Below are 17,221 nucleotides of genomic sequence, written 5' to 3' on the forward strand. Positions count from 1 at the left end.
TGCGCACGACGTAACTTGAACAAGCCGTATTGAGAAATTCACGTGTTTTAATCTGTTGCTCAAACTACGCCGGTAAAACTGACATACACTTGAATTAATATGAGTTCGTCCGTGTCCGCGGGTGGCTGGTAAAAATTCCGGCCTTGATAGTTTAACAATGCCAGGTATCTTGTCAGCATGACAGAACGAAAAATTGAAACAACTTTCAAACGGTCAATTGTGGCTGCTGTGATTATCGGCGAAACAAGGAATGCTTGGTCACGATGGCGGGGATATTTCTGACGTTAGCTACTATTTTGAAAACAAAAATATTTGCTGCATACTTGTCTCAAATTTTTAATCTAATATACAACATTCTGATATTAGATTATGATGCAGTTTTATTCTAGGATATTGGCGGGTGATGCAATAATACGTTATTTCGATTGGGTAGATTTCTGGCCACAAAGGAACCGAAATTTAGTTGAAAAGTTGTTGACATAAATAACATGCTGCTAGATTCCGAGTTTTTTTTATTGCCTCAGAATAACACAACTGCTGTAATATTATATACTCAAGTGTGTGATCAACATGGGGCAAGCAGTAAAATATTTTGTCGTGTTTTCGACAAACAACATGGAATACTCACTTTCTGTGAGCTCCGATCACATAACGCTTCATAATACGGTGTAGCTGCAGCGCGTTCAGTCCTGAGATCCACCAAATGTGCCCGACACTTTTTTGCGCTCCATAGCGTTTCAACATTGCGTAGCTATTTCCAGGTTGGTGATTGTTTTGGCGTTGTTATGTTTTTTTACCAAGCGAAATATATCCAACTTAACTCAATACAGTCGAACACAAAGTATCATCGAGAGGAAATTTCCCATTCTATCAGGCAGCCACATAACCACCTTTAAAGATAATTACATGCCGTTTCTAGAAATCGTTTTTAAGGTATGTACGATAAATACACTTTCACAAAACTGTTTGAAAGCTGTCACGGGCCACTACAATTAACCCAAACAAAAAGTTCCGATCATGAAAGAAAAAGCTGTGCAACTGCAAACGCACCAGAGATAGTAATTTGACCCCGCTTTTGCAGACCGCGCGAACCCTAAACATAATCAGAGTTTAATTGCGGGCGTGTTACCAAGCAACACGCGATTTGCCGCGAATTCTAGAACGATGACGCAAACTGCGCGTTGCCATGACGATCGCGTCCGGCGATAAATTTGACGGGATATTATTCTACACTCTGTCAACAAATCAAACATGCGAATTATACGGAGCGCACAGGCGACCGATTCAAAAGTTGTGCCTGAATCTACGGGAGAAGCGGACAGACGCGGTTACAGCCAGACCTTGCTGACGTAAGCATGCGTTTACGTCACAGCATGCAACCGCAAACGAGCAAAAACAGAAAACGCGTCTCTTCGCTGTCAAGACCGTCGGATTAGAATAGTTACTTACTCCTTGATATGGTAGAGAACGGCAAAACAGTTTGATGATTGAGAAACGAGGTGACGAGTAATGTTTACGTCTGTGTGGCCGAACTTTCATGATAGTCTCGTCCGGCGGGCCGTGCTACACCCTGAACACAGAATGTAGTGAATCACAATAAGCAAAACTTTCTCCAGCGCGCTGACAGGTTTTCCAACCAGCCAGAAAGAAAAATGCCTCGCTAGCGTTTGATTCAAACAAAGTGTGAAAACGGCCTTTCAAATAAACCTCCGAAATATGCAGAAACGATAAACGGCTGAACACTGAACGTTGTGAATCACTGGAAATACGCAAAACTTCCCTGAACCTGCTGACAGTTTTTCAAAACAACCGGAAACAAAGATGTCCACCAACGTCACATTCAAAGTGTGAAAACGGCCTTTCAAATAAACCTTGGAAATATGCAGAAACAATAAACGACACAATCTTCCGTACGATTGACGTCACAGAAAGAAAATTAAAAAAATCCTATTTGGTTTATTCGCAAATTGGCGCGGAACGGATATACAAGTAACGGGTAATTGTGTCGTTGCATGGCATTTTGTGACAAGTTTAGCACAGGACGCGACTTAACCCTGTTTCATTGAACTGATAGGGGCAATAAAGTCCAATCTTCTTGCGACAGACTCAGCCTTAAGTCGGTTATGCAACTTTTTGCGCGGCTTTTTGATACATCACAAGGGGTCATCGGCGCCGACACGAGCTTATGAATATATTTTTTCTGACGCCCACGCCTTTTGGGCAAGGGGGCATTGAGGTGAAACTTTTAAACCTAATTTACTAGTTTAATCAAAGGTGTTTGCAAAATTATTATTATGTTTTACATTACAGGAATTTAATATAATTATGCTTTACAGCAAACGGCGTTAAATCATATCATCAAGTGCTTGACTGTCTGTACACATGGGTTGCGAATGTTCTTATCAAAGCCAAAAAACAAACCAAAAAACATCACATTCAATCAAAAAGTGTCCTAAAAAGTGCCCATTTAAATTTCAAAAAACGGACAAAATAACGCTATTAACTGTTGTCATCTACGACAATTGACGACATGAAACGTGGTAACGAATTTTCCTTGTACAATTTAGTCAATAACAATATCCTGACGTTGTTTGGGTGCTATTTTATGGTCGTGCTTTGCATTTTACATGCAGTTTGCGAAAAGTGGTTATTCTAACAAAAAGTTTATTTAAAAAATATTTAAAATCCACTTTGCATGGGGAATTTTTTTGTACATAATCACATTTGTCGAGAAAGGTTTACCTTCTCTACTGTACGTTTTTATAAAGTTAAGCTTCTGTTGGTAAATTTGTGCAATGGTTCTTATGGAAAAGTAAATACAGCGTCAATTTTTATGCACAGTTATGCAATACCCCCTTTATTTATTTTTGTTTTGTTTAATTCTTATACAAAAGCTGATGAGATTTTGTTTATACTCGGAAAAATTTCTAACATTGACTGACTCTAATTTTTTTTCTTCATGACCTTGTTTTCGTTCGGGAAAATTGTTTTTCCCAACAAGCGATCGTCAATAACCAATGTCGTCTGGTGCGAGGTAAAAAACAACATATATCACACTTTATCAACAATCTTGTCTTATTTTGATTCCTTGGAAAGTATGATTCAACTATAGGCGGCATTTTTGTTTTCTAAAACACTGGACAGTCATACGGTGATTATTCGGCAATATTTTGACCAGGCGTTGCTACGTATTGCGGTGTGCAAACCTGTTCGTCTGCGGGTTCCGAAAAAGTCATCAAAAGTTATTTTTCTTTTAGCCACCAAGTACCGTGGCCAGAAATAGAACAAAGCTAATGGATAAAATGCCCACGCATAATTCATGTGCTTCAGCACCGGGTAATTATGTGTAATATAGGTTAAGAAACTTCTCAAGTGTTTTGCGTTGGGCACTGTTTTGCTAAATCCTTGGCTAAATTTAGCGACTGTATTTAAGTGTGTTGGATATATTTACGCAAAGATAAAATACATGATAATGACAAACATATGTTTTTATCCAAGGCTGTTTATACCGTTTGCACAATTTTCTCTACGACAATGCGTGCAGCGGTCTGCTTAAAACCAGTTTTACCGCCTTCACCTTTCAACAACCGGTGTATGTTCATAAATGATCGAAAAAAAATCCTGCTATAAGTTATTGCTGTAAAAGTGATTTATCAATTTTAAGGCTTGCGATATAATTTAAAAGTTGTTTCAAATAGCTGCGCAAATTCTTGATCGCGTAGCAAAATAAACCACCATGAAACGACGATTTTAAAAGCCACATAAAAAAGTTGCAAGTGTCGATTCGTACCTTTTCCTAATTAACATGTGCGATGCAGACGCAACTTACTTCTGAAGAATTCATTGCACAAATGTATTTTCGAAAGTACATTAAATGTTTGTGAGGTGGATATGCGCGAAACCGCAGTGATTTACGAATAAATGTTTAGAAACAAAATATTAAATTGGTTGCGTTTATTTGTGCAAAAAACGCGATCAACACGTTCGAATGTGTCTAATTTTGGATTATTGTTTAAATCAACTGGGACATAACAAAGGTCCTACAATTTTGATGCGACAAGTAATATGGCAAGCCGCCTTCAAATGTTGTCAAATTCAGGTTTCAAGTATTTTAAATGTTGTTCACCATGTATTAATTTCTTGATAACAAACATTAATGTTAAATTAAATGTCACAGTTTCTGCAAAACTTTATTCCAGTTTCTGTTTCCTAATAAATTAAATTCCACAACAAACAATACATCTATTACATTTGATCCCTAGAAACATCGCAATTGAACATTATTGAAAAATAAAAGTAATCGACTTAAAGGCCAAGAAAAGGGGATGATGATAATTTCATCAACAATGTTACAGATCTCTCCGCAGAAGTTGACTGACCGTCGAGTTAAGACGGGGGAGGAAATCAGGTTAATGAGTTTTCTCGTTAATAGGATTTAACCTTTGCGCAGCGTCGGTGATTCAGAGTCGTAATGAAGCGGTTGAGCAAATGATTAAACGCTTGTGGAAACCGTCGCTCATGCATCATAGAAATTCAGCAGCAAAATATTCAGAGTTTTTTGAGAAACGTCGGTTTTTGAATCATTTCATCAGCTTATTCAACATTGCCGTAAGAAGCACGCGTAATCAGATTGTGATTTGGAAAACCTTGTGATTTCGGTTTGATAAACTTTTATTTCGTGGAATCGTGTTGCCGAAAATATCCCAAAAAAGCTGCTTAGACTTGTTTCAACGTTGGTGGAATTCGATGTGGTTTAAAGGTATTAAGTTAAACTCACCGCTTAAACTGATACCTTGCTGCTGTCGAAGTTTCGGTTAACACAACAAACATTGCACAGGTTTTCATATTTACTGACTTGGGCGGGGTTACCTTGAGAAATATCAGTCATTTTTCTTTTTGAAAATGTGATTGTCTACTAACACACATTAAATTTTAAAATTCCAATGTTTTTTTGCGAAAGCCACGGACGTAAATATAACATTAGCGGCAAAATAGAATGTGCAATTCGCGCGCCCAAGGTTTTATCGCAAGCGTTATAACATCTGCTTTCGTGAGTTTGTGTGTTAAGTTGTTAAACAGAATGCAGTGGAGGCCAAAACCTTTTCCGGTCGGTTTGTTTGCAGCCGTCAATAAAAGTCAACAAGAAATGGGCGGTAACCAATTTGGCGGCAATAAACTTTGCAATTTTGACAAAGGTTGTTTTAACTCGCTTGCTATACAGCTATTCATTCGCAGTATATTGCAAACGATACATAAACCAACATAATTTAAAAGTTACAAGGACTTGTTTTCACACGTTTTCAAACAACAAAGGCATTGAAAGCAGTTAGCATTATCTTACTTGATTGCGCCAAAACCGAAATAGTCAGGCTTCCTGCAGCTTTACGACCGTCTGTGACGTAATAACCACGTCACAGATTCCTTAACGTCATCGTAAGGGCAATAAAACTTGGCGTTTGTTGTGACTACGTGTTTAATTTTCCAATTCTCCAAATGATTAATATTCGTTACATTAAAAGTCGTGTGATCACCCGAGGCAGTTTACACTCGAAAAGAATTCGACTGGAATGTCACCAGCTTCATAAATATTTGATCAAGCGTCTGGGGTCTTGAGCCCCCTCCAGTGGCCAAACATAATTTAATAACGTGTCACTAGATGTCGCTTTGAGTCAGAATTTTCCAATTCAACAACTTTATTCTTGGACAACGATTCAGAAGTTATATTGAATTGGAAAACATCAAACCCAAGTTTGAAACCAATACAAGGACACTAAATGGAAAGTATAAAAACTGTTTTTTTCGTTAAATCAAAATTAATTGATTTTTTCTCACGAAAGTGGCAAACCTATTGGACTTGATCAGAAGTTTGCGGTTCAAATTCCGACTCAGCATTTCATATTAACAACTTCGAAATTATACATCTGGCGAAGTTGCAATAAAAAGACGACTCTCGCATTTTATCAAAACGTCCAGGCGTTGTTACACGAAACGATGTTGAAAAACCCTAATTTAGCTACAAGTTATATTTCTCCTGCAAAATATCACCGACTTTCACTTAAATGTCGCTACGGGCGTAAGTCATGGCACAAGAATAAAAATCTTGGGAGAAAATCCCTTCACACGCAAACTGTTACGCAATCTCGCCCTAATAAAGTGAATTCCTGATCACAGCGTAACCAGCACACGACGGAATCCACCGTTCGACTTCGCGCGTTTCAAAATATCACGTGACACTAGAAACTCTTGACCGCAACAAAACTCCATTGTGACGTCACTGTTGCGCAAACGTTTATGACGTCAGGTCACAAGGGGGGAAGGAGGGGGTCTTTTCCGCCATTTTGATCGCAAGACACCTGCATATAATCCTAATTGGCAGCTCTAGTGTTTCTGCAAATACTCGGGCGTCTATTTATAGCAGGAAATTTTACCGTCAGGTTTTTCAAGTTGTTGCGCAAGGACAGAATATTTTGAGGATGACCAATTATTGGACGAAACGGGAGTGAAGAAATTGTTCGTTTGGTCAATAACCGGAACAGGATATTATTGCAAGTCATTCATACTCTGTGGTCGAGGATTAATTTACCTCACGAGATATTTCTGTGCCTTGCATTTATCTATTATCCAAGGATCGTTTTCGTCACGCTGTCCTGATTTGAATGAAAAGGGGGATTTATGCCAAACACGTGACGATGACAAACTAAATGCTGCTTCCAAGATCCACTAAATATTTTACGTCATACAAACACACAGAGCAACGCAACACATGCTCTATGTTAAGAATATGGCTATTTCATGCTAATCCCATACAGTATTATTAAGCATCTCCAAAAAACGCTCTTGTTAGGAGAAAAGCACCCAAACGCAACAACAAAACACTACAATTGAAATATTTGCCTTTCTTGTCAATTAATTTATTTTAAACGTTTGGGTTTATATGGTTCGGCGACCGCGTGACCAATTTCGCACAAAACTGATACGATTTCTTCATTGAAAGTTGAAAGCCGTAAAACTGCGTCTAATTCCGAGTCAAATAAATATTGACAACAGCTCGAACTTTTCAAACGATAACTAAAGTCCGGAAATGATTTAGCTTAAGGGGTCAAAATCCGCAAAACATATGAGTTACATTCAAAAAGTTTTTACCATTTTCGAAGATATAATGAAGGAATAAATAAAATCAGGTCTGGGCTAACTTTAGATCTCAATATTTTCCACATTCTACCTGATTTACGTTTACGAATTATAATCAAGGATAAAAATTTATTTTCGGTCAAGATTAACTTAATCTGTTAACAACATAGTTTTTCGCGGCCCTAAGTTGTTTGAATACGTTAATGTAGAGGTAGTTTTTCGACTATCAAAACAACACAAGTAAGAAATGTATTTAAAATTATTTGAAGTAGGTTTAAGTCCTATAGTCTTGTGAGAAACGTGTATATTACGTCATATGTACCCACGGGTGGAAATTCGCTTCAGTTTCGCTATATATTTCTCCTTCCAACAACAACAACAACACGACACAAAAACATCCGGATAAAGACGAAGAAATGGAACTCCGAAGGTCACGTGCCAACAAGCGGTTACGTCATCGAATTTTCGTCCACATTTTGCGAAGTAATTTAATCATAAACATAATAGCCAAAGAACTGGTGTAAAATCATGCAGGACCTGCACCGATGATGACAACAGAGATTGTTGAAATGTCTGCTTGATGTGTTTTTTATACACCAGTTCTTTGGCAGTTATGCTTATGATTAAATTACTTCGTAAATTAGGACGAAAATTATAATGGTAATTTAATCATAGAATGCATCACGCAGACGTTTCAACAATGTCTGTTGTCACCATCAGTACATTTGCGACGTATATTTCGTAAACACAGGCAATTGTTTTGTCGGAATGACACAATACCACGTGACCAAATCAGGTTTCGACCGGTCATTGTCGGGTTGGGCACGACCCACTATAAAGCTATTGTTACGAAATAATCTAAATACGACAGCCAGGGTATTTTTTACGTGAATTAGGATAAACCGCATTTGTATTTCTATTTTCATAACTTATTTCTTTAGGATATAAAAAACCTAATTGCTTCGTCAACAACGCCCTTAAAAAAGGAGTGGGTCAATCTAAATATCACACACCAGTCGCGGCTTCTCAAGTTGTTTTCGAAATGTCGCTCTTTTACCCCACCAAGTGTATGACGGTAAACTGTTGTAAACTAACTTATTTTTTTATGTTGAAAATCGTGGTAACACCAAACTTTATGGCAGCCAGTTTGTGTCAGTCCAGTCCCCTTATCAACACGTGTAACAGACAAAATCGGTATTAGTTTTTGTAGCAACCCTGCATGTTCCCGAAAATAAAATTCTAAAACCAACAAAACATGTTTTGCAGAGAAACCCGTTAAATTTTTAGATTTTAACTTTCAGAAACGCAATTCACATTTGCTGTGGAAATAAATTCAAACATAGGTAAGTAAAATACTTGATATTTGTCGTAATATTATTGGGCCAAAAAGCAATTAAAATTATAATGATCATATAATTTGCACCGTTAAAACCAGACTTGTTGATAGTTTGTCGCTTTTTAACATGTATATTTATCGGTGGGAACCCACTTTACATAAATATACGTCAAGTTTGTAGAGCTCTTCTGGCAAATGTATTTTTATTCCGACATTTCGACGTCCTATAGAGGTCGTCTTCATCAGGGTAAATAAAACTGAATGCGACTAGAACAATGCACGATAAACAAAGGAAAAATGAATAAAACGCAATCATGTCACAACGCAACGAAAACACCGCGCGATAACGAATGATTAGGATGAAGACGACCTGTATAGGACGTCGAAACGTCGGAATAAAAATACATTTGCCAGAAGAGCTCTATAAACTTGATACTATGCCTGGCAGCAATAGTTTATTTATAAGTATACGTCTTTCCAGTAAAACTGCAATTTAAGTCTTTTCGTATGTTTTCACAGTTTTGAATAAAACACCGTTTTTATGACTTAACCACAAAATTGGCAAAAACCTCAACAAACGTGCTTGGAAAATGCATGACTCAGCAAATTACAAGAAAATCGCGTTTCTTGTGAAATGTATAATAGAGAAAATCAAACGTAGAATGACCATAAAGAGTTTTGGCCTCATTTTCTCACAACAAAGTGCGAAATTGTCGTCTGGGTTTGCAGAAAAATATGTTTTTCTGTCACGATTGGCCGACCAGGGTCATATGAGGTTTATTTTCTTGTTATTTTCATGTTTAGGTCCCAAGTCTTTGAAGACAACCTTGAAACGTGGGCTTCCAAGGTCAAAGGGCGGGAATGCGCCACAGAAATAATAAACTCCGGGGGTGCACAGTTGAAACAAACCCCCCCAGTGATTAAAATCTGATCTATAAATAACCGGAAAGGAACTACATTGGTCCGACCCCAAGTAAATTATGTGTCCATTAAGTGGCAGCGTGTAATGCGATTTTACATTCTGTGGTGATTTTTTTACTTGATAAACGACAAACACGTTACTAAGCGATCAGTTTCTGGACGAGAAAAATTCATGACTGCAGAAGATATTGGTTCTGTATCCAACAGATAAAGATTTTACAGGGTTTTCGTTTTGATGAAGCCACAAACATAAAGTAAAATAAGGCAAGGTTTAAGGTGAAAGAAACTGAAAAGCATTTTTACAGCAGTTCCATCCCAAGCCTTTGTAAGAATATATCAGGTGGTTTTGCTACACTCTACGAAAGATAAGTTGCCACGTGGCCAGGAAGAACCTGCAATTCGATAATACTTGATTTTTAAGTGGTAGATTAGTTAAAATTCGAAACTTATTAGAGTTTAATCACATATAATTTACAGAGTTCAATAAGAAATTTCACATATTATTGGTCAATTCATTCAGTAGGTGAACCGGAAAATTGTCAATTTATCTAAAAAGTTGTTTAGCACCTAATTTTTGCTCTTAATATTAATTAACATCGGGGAAACGCAAATCCGTTTGTCAGAGTGCATCGAAGTTACAAGTATCTAAAGTTTTTCCTCACAACAGTTACATTTATCAACTGATTTTCTAGTTTAAATATTAAGATAGAATAAAACAGCCTAAATGGGCCACATAGAGTGTCAAAGTTTGTTCGGCTAAAAGATCGCATTCTTTAATAGCAAACTGGATTTATACCCAACTTTTTAAATTATGATAGTACTCTATTATACTGTGATTGCAAGTATTGTTATTATAATATCAATTCGTACTCGTACGGCCAATTTTAATATTACTTATCCTACGTCCTAACATCCTTTTCGTAATACTTCGTCAGTCTTATCATTGTAACGCCGCACTTTACTTTGCAACATAGGGCGTTTTGTGAAGCTCGTAAAATCACACGAGTACAGATTTGCACATTGATGAACACATGGCCAATGCACATAAGTTTAGAAAAGTAAAAGCCATTGTTAACTGTCATCAGCAAATTAACTTACAAACTTCTCACTTTTTTATTCGTCCTAGTTTGTGCATTTTGCCTTTTGTTCATCGAAATTGATTAATTTAAGGTTTTGACGCATCTGTTATTTTTCTGCAAACTTATTTGTAAAATGCGAAAATCATATTTACCTGAGCAGAATTAAAACTAAAAAACAATTTATTGAAGTGTTGAGTTTTTCCTTTGTAAAGGAGTCGAAAGAATGAAAACATGAAAGTCAAAACTAACTCGGCCCAAATAGAAACGCGTTCTGTTAACATGAGATGATGAGTGCACGACATTTAAACAAATACATCACGTTTATCGTTTATTTGCGTCAAACCTTAAATACAAAACATTCGATGGTGCTGAGTGTAACTGCCCCCCAACAATTTTTTTATTCGACTAAGAATTTTTGTCAATCGACCAAACTAATTGCTTTTTAACCGGGGGTTATATACTGCTAAGCTTTGGATGTAAGTAAGCTATAGTAGTTTGGAGTTTAAGGGTTAACCGTGCTACAAAAACCTGCAGCTAAGGTTTTACATTTACAATTTGCCGAATAGTAAATGAAAGAAAGTACTTCTGGATTTAAAAATCCCACTCATACAGATCGTTTATTGTGGTTGTTGTTAGCAAACGTTGAACGGGTCAAAATTTCCATCTGTTTTTATCTGTGCACGTGACAGTAGGAGTTAGCAGAATGGCGACGACATTTAGGGATTAAACGCAATTACTTCCCTATATCAACCACACAATCAACTTGCGTTTATTTTGATACACAAACTGTTGGAAAGTTTTTCGAAAATAAAATCACGTAAACATTCGCGCCCACGTGCCCGAAGCAAATGACATCGATGGACATCTGTAAAAGTAAATTAGCTGTTTTCACCCTACACTGTCAAAAAATGTTTAAAAGGTTACTAAAGGTCATAAAGTCTCTGTGGTTTTTGTAAAGGTTACTGTGGGTCGGTCTGAAATGCTTGCACTCAAATTTTACAACATATGCAAAAGTTAAAGTTCACATAAGCCATGATTTGTTGTATAGCCTACTTATTCTAACAGCTACACATATACAAAAATATGACTTGGCATTCCTAAGCGGTCAACCATCTAAGTTCTGACCAAGTCCGAGGTTGCTTAACTTTTGAGATCGAACGAGATCGGGTGCCTTCAAACTGGTGTGGTCGTAGTCTGTCCAAATTTTTGTATTCCTTAGTAATGATTTTTTTTCGTTAATTCACTACCCAAACCCCAACAATCAGTTCAACAACATTCAGTGACACCAACCGGCAAAGAACTGAAACTATGAATGTAATTGTTGATAATATATCTTGTTTGAAACTAAATTAATTTAACGCAGTCCGATAAAACAACTTTTTGGCGGTTTCCGTAAATCCGATTTTTGTCCGTCAACGGGTCAGTGTACTCCACTTGAAGAACCAGTAAGTTTAGATTTAAACAGACAGCAGGCAACAAACACGTGTTTTTTATGATGAAGTCTGACATAGCAAAATTGAAAAAGCAATTTTCGGTTTCCAATACACTTTCTTCACACCATGAAAGCCCGTTTAATGTTATTCCTGGCAATTTTCCTGCAATGGACCATCGTTCGGCGAATAAGTTATTTTGGAAAAACAAATAAAGCCCCACACGTCGGCTGCGCAAAGGAAGAAACAGCCACCGCTGCGTCGTGAACGTGAATTTAACTTGTTACAGATTTGTCACACACAATGTAATGATGTTAATTTCAAACGCAGACACAAATTTAAACTAATTTAGGCGGCGAATTTGTGTTTGTGAGCAGCTGCAAGTGGAGATAAAACGACGTACTCGATCTCTTGGACGAATCATTTCAAATGGAGGTGAGGCATATCAGACACATCGTCACAAAGACGCCAATTTAGGGTTTTCATGCGCAATTGTCCGAGCTTATAACGCAAGTGACCGTCATATTTTCTTGTTGTGCCCAAACTCAGACCACTTTGCAAGAAATGGACGAAGTTGACGGAGGGATGGACAACTTATGCGGATGTCTACACGGCGGACTCTGTATAGATCCCGTTGACCGCATTTGCGCGTAAGTAGAAATTACACTGTTTGTAATAATTTCAAATTTTCCGTCTAAATATCTAAAATGTTGATTATTCCAAGGTTACTTACGTTTTTGACTTAATAACCCATATATTTTCGGTGCCCTTGCCGTTCAATGATGAACTGTGATAATGAAGTAAATTATCCTTTTACTACGCTAATAGAGTTATGTACAATTTGTTACAGACTACATCTGAACCTTTGTTCAGTTTTTAAAACTTTTAAGCAGGGGATAATTTTTCTCACCATGCCAATAACGTGCTAGAAATGCACAATAGGTAAATGGCATTTATATTAGCTCAGCTGTTATTAGAAATTTTGTTTAATAGTTTTATTAGTAGACAGGCCAGTGTCACAGATGCAAAGTTCATTATTTTGTTTTTATTAAAGATCAACAAATATAAAAAAAAATTTAAACAAGGAACTGATAATGTTATACATGAAAAATATATATTTCTATTGCCTAAAATCTGTTTTGTTTTCACTAGATACTAAACATTACTTAGATATGAAGTGTTACAATTCTAGTTAATTAAACGAAACATGTTCATTAGTCTCATTTATTTTGTTTTTCAAAACATATCTTTGACAAAACTTAAGCAAGATCAATCACAACTTTGTTTTGGTCAAAATACTTAAAAATAAAAATAAGTATTGTTACAAATTGATAAATAAAAAATATTTCAGTTGCAAAACCGGGTTTGAGGGTCTGAGATGTGAAGAAACTTTTCTGGGCTTCACACATAAAGAAGAAGAAAGTGAAAACAATATGGTTCTCATCATTGTTATAACCGGACTTGTTTTCTGCATCGCATGTTTTATTGGAATCTATGCATACAGGTGAATACCGTTGTGAGGTTTTTGCTAAACTTGTAGTCAAGAAATACTTTGTACTGCAGATTTGAGCGCGAATTCAAAAATTTTCAAACACGACTTCAGTAAGTTTTGAGCTTTAAAAATTTAGCAGGGGACATTAACAAAAAATAATTGATCGTAAAGCGTAAAATGTGACATGTTTTGGTGTTAAATTTCAGCAAACATAAATTGTTTTGGGTGTGCTGAATGGAACCTGTAAGCTTAAGCCTTGGTACACTGAAAGTAACCGTCCCCATACAATCACCCAATTTAGCGACATTTCAAGTCATGTCACTTCTAAAGCTTAGGAGCATATCTGTAAAGTGACAAGCCAGCGTCAATGACCGATTATATCCGGCAGACATTTTGAAATTCAAAACAGCACACGCGGCACAAAACAAACTGATTTACCAATCGCTATTTTGAGAATGCCTTCGCTTTTATATTTACCGAAAACAACACAATCATTCTACTGAACAAAAACCGTGAGAAACAAAATAAATATCAGAATAAAACCGGCAACGCCTCTCTGTTGATTAATCAACACATAACACCAAATCCATTATTCGAAGCGCATGCGCTGAATGTTTTGACTAAATAAGTGCAACGAAATCAAAGCGGTTTTTGAGTTTGACGTCCAACTAAGGTGAGATGGATGGATTAAAACACAGGTGCAAAAGCTATTTCCGAGTAACCAAGAGATTTGGAAGGTACAGAAACTAAACAAACGTCTGCAAAATTTCCATTTACTGTTTATTTCACCTTCAAACAAGGAGACACAATACTGTCAATCAGTTTTGGATTAATTTGTGGTTTACTTAATCTCATACTTTGTTTGAACTGACAGTCGAGTGTTGATGAGTTGGTTCAAGTTTCTCGTTCTTATTCGCGGCTTGTCAAACACGTGCGAGAACATGTTGTTAGGTTGAAAGGCGCAACGTTAACCTGTCATACAGTGTGTAGATAGCATCATCGTATGATCATAAGTCGAGTGCAGAACGGGTGGTGTGCAATGTTACTCATCCAAAACCTTTTCTCCTCATCGGTTTTTATTTTTAAGCAATATTTGGTAAATCAGTTACTCATTCTAATATATAGGCAAAATGTTTTCTTTCTAAATAAAAGAAAAGTAAAGAAAATATTAAAGTCTACTTAAGTTGAAAAAAAAACGTTAAGAAAAGTAAAATACAATATTGTTGTCAGACTTATTTACATCGCTAAAACTGACTATAGGAACTTAAAGATCTTACATAATATTTTGTGACGTCTGCTTTTATTTTAGCACCATTTGAAAGTGGAGACGACATTTTCCCCTTTTTTCATCATCTAATTCGCGAGTCAACTCAGGCTATAGGCGCTGCACTGATCGCGTTTTAATGTTGAATGTTCGTCAAACAACCTCTGATACAAATCACATCCTTATCTGCTTCCGTAGCAGAACTTTCCTTCAAATCTTACACGAATTCACTACAAAATATGAAGCCAGTGTCAAAATATGTTCAACTGACGTGAGGTTTTTCCCAGTATTACAATATCACTCTGTTTGCAAAACGGCAATTTTTAGGAAATTACGAAAAACATGCGAAACTCTACGAGAAAATAAAGACAGGTCATGGATTTTGTGGTTTATGTATCGCGTGTATAGATTTGTCCGATCACAGATATGCCAAAGTAACATGTAAAGGTCGTTATTGTTATGAAAGTTATCAAAAAGTCATTACATTTCTTTACAAGCGACGTTAGATTCAAATCATTTTGTTCCCGTGCAAACCACTAAGTGTGGGAAAAACTAAAGACAAAAAATACCTTTATAATATTTTTATGCGTGTTTTTTTTGGGGGGGGGGAGGGGGATATTAAGAAACTGATGGTATTCATTTTTCTTGAGAGCAAATTTGTATCTGTTCCTTTTGTGCTCTTGAAGTCAAAAAAATCAAATATGAGTATTAATTTTCTGTAAAAAAAAACCTTTGTCCAAAGGGCATTGAAATAAGCCTAATATTTGTGTAGCAGATCACGTTGTGTTAACCGTGCTTGAATGATAGAAACCATTAGGCTTGGGTTATGATAAAATTGTACATAAGTGCCGACAAATTTTTTGAATATTGTCGTATTGTGGCAACAAGTGCAGCAAAATGGCGCAGTCTGTGCAAAACAGCTGTGAAAACAAAACTCAGCTGACAGCGAAAGTGCAACCCTCTATTTTGACACTGTAATGACATTTATTTTTGTTTGGGATTACCACAAACGCAGAAAGTCTGTTTCGCAATATTTATACGCGAATAAATCTAACCCATTACATCATGTTTGCCAGTAAAACTAGACACAGAAAACAGGCGCATGTTCACGTCTGAGAGACTTTAAAAATTTTAAAAGGCTGTGCTGAAACTCGCAAACTGTATATTCTCAAAGCAATAGTTTTAATAATGGATCAAACTGACTGATTCTATTTTAACTAAGGACTTTATCGACCATTGCATTTGGCTTTACTGTATTATTGTATACATTTTTTTTTACTGACATAACTTCTTAAAGTGTCTCATCTGTTGTTGAATAAAAGTTTCGCCTTAATGTTTCATTTTGGTCCAAAAGGCAACAATAGAGAAATTAAACTCACAGAGGTAATCGTCTTTAAGTGAAATTTACCATGATCAAACAAAAACGTGTTACTATTTTTGCCATTTAATACGTTCACAGTATAATTAAACCAATGGTTTTTTGACTTCATTTTCAGACGATATAAATCAGCTAAAAAGAAACGCAAGTCGGCGTCGAAAATTCTCTGCAGAACACCCGAACTGGTTAATCTCACTGGAAAGTTGGTTGATGAAAGCGTGGTCCTCATACCCGACGACACGGGCGATGGCAAAGCGACGCTCGCCGACAACACGGAGCGACAGTGCCGACAATACATCGTGATTTGTCTCGACAACAAACTCCCAGGAGTCCAGGGACCCGTTTGTTGCGACAGACGCGCCGACAGCGGGGTCCTTTGCTTGGAAAACGGTTCAAGGCGTGACGATGAGATATCTGGGCGGAAACGACGACGAGGCATAAGCTTCTAAGCAAACAACTTAGCTGTTTTCGTAACAGCGACGGCGCTTGGCTTATGCATGGCAATTTCTCCAACACCGCTTTAAGCTGTCGCTTCACGAAGGCGCCAGGAAAAACGGGCAAAGGGCCAAAGTGCGGGGGTGCCCAGATTGGTGTACTGATTTCTATAGGTCGGCGACCTTTTCTGCCACGCAAGAGCCACTCGCATAAGCAGTGACCGAACGGCGGCCTTCAGCGGCTAAAAATATGTCTTAATCCACGGCGTGCATGATCTGTTTAAAGCAGGTGTCAAAAATGTCATCAATATTTACATGTGAGGTGAGCAAATTGGTGGTCGCTAGCTTCAGCGCTCTCGCTATTATTGCAGCTTTCTGCGTCCGGTTGGCGCTATTTAAATGCTGTTGCTTGTTTACAACTGTGAAACACTAATAAAAGCTACAAAATAGCACGATATGCTTACAGGAAGCTAATTTCATTTTACTTTTTAGGTAAGTGCGAGCGCTTTATGTTAGTGGTTAAATGTGATTGGTTGTTTTCCAAGGTTAGGTTGTTATATTGAAACCTGCAACAAGCGTCAATTATTTCTTTAATCTGCAACAATTAATAACTTTGGTATATTTGATGCACTGTTAATTGAGATCGGATCATCAAGTGACCTTTTGCAACTGCAAAAGTATTTTGGGGCAAAAAAATCACGAACAAAGTAAAAAACACAGTTTTTCTTTATTGCAAAAAAACAAAAAAAATCAGCG

The sequence above is a fragment of the Phallusia mammillata genome, chromosome 7 (assembly GCF_965637545.1).
Source record: "Phallusia mammillata chromosome 7, kaPhaMamm4.hap1.1, whole genome shotgun sequence".
In the NCBI taxonomy this organism is placed as follows: Eukaryota; Metazoa; Chordata; class Ascidiacea; order Phlebobranchia; family Ascidiidae; genus Phallusia; species Phallusia mammillata.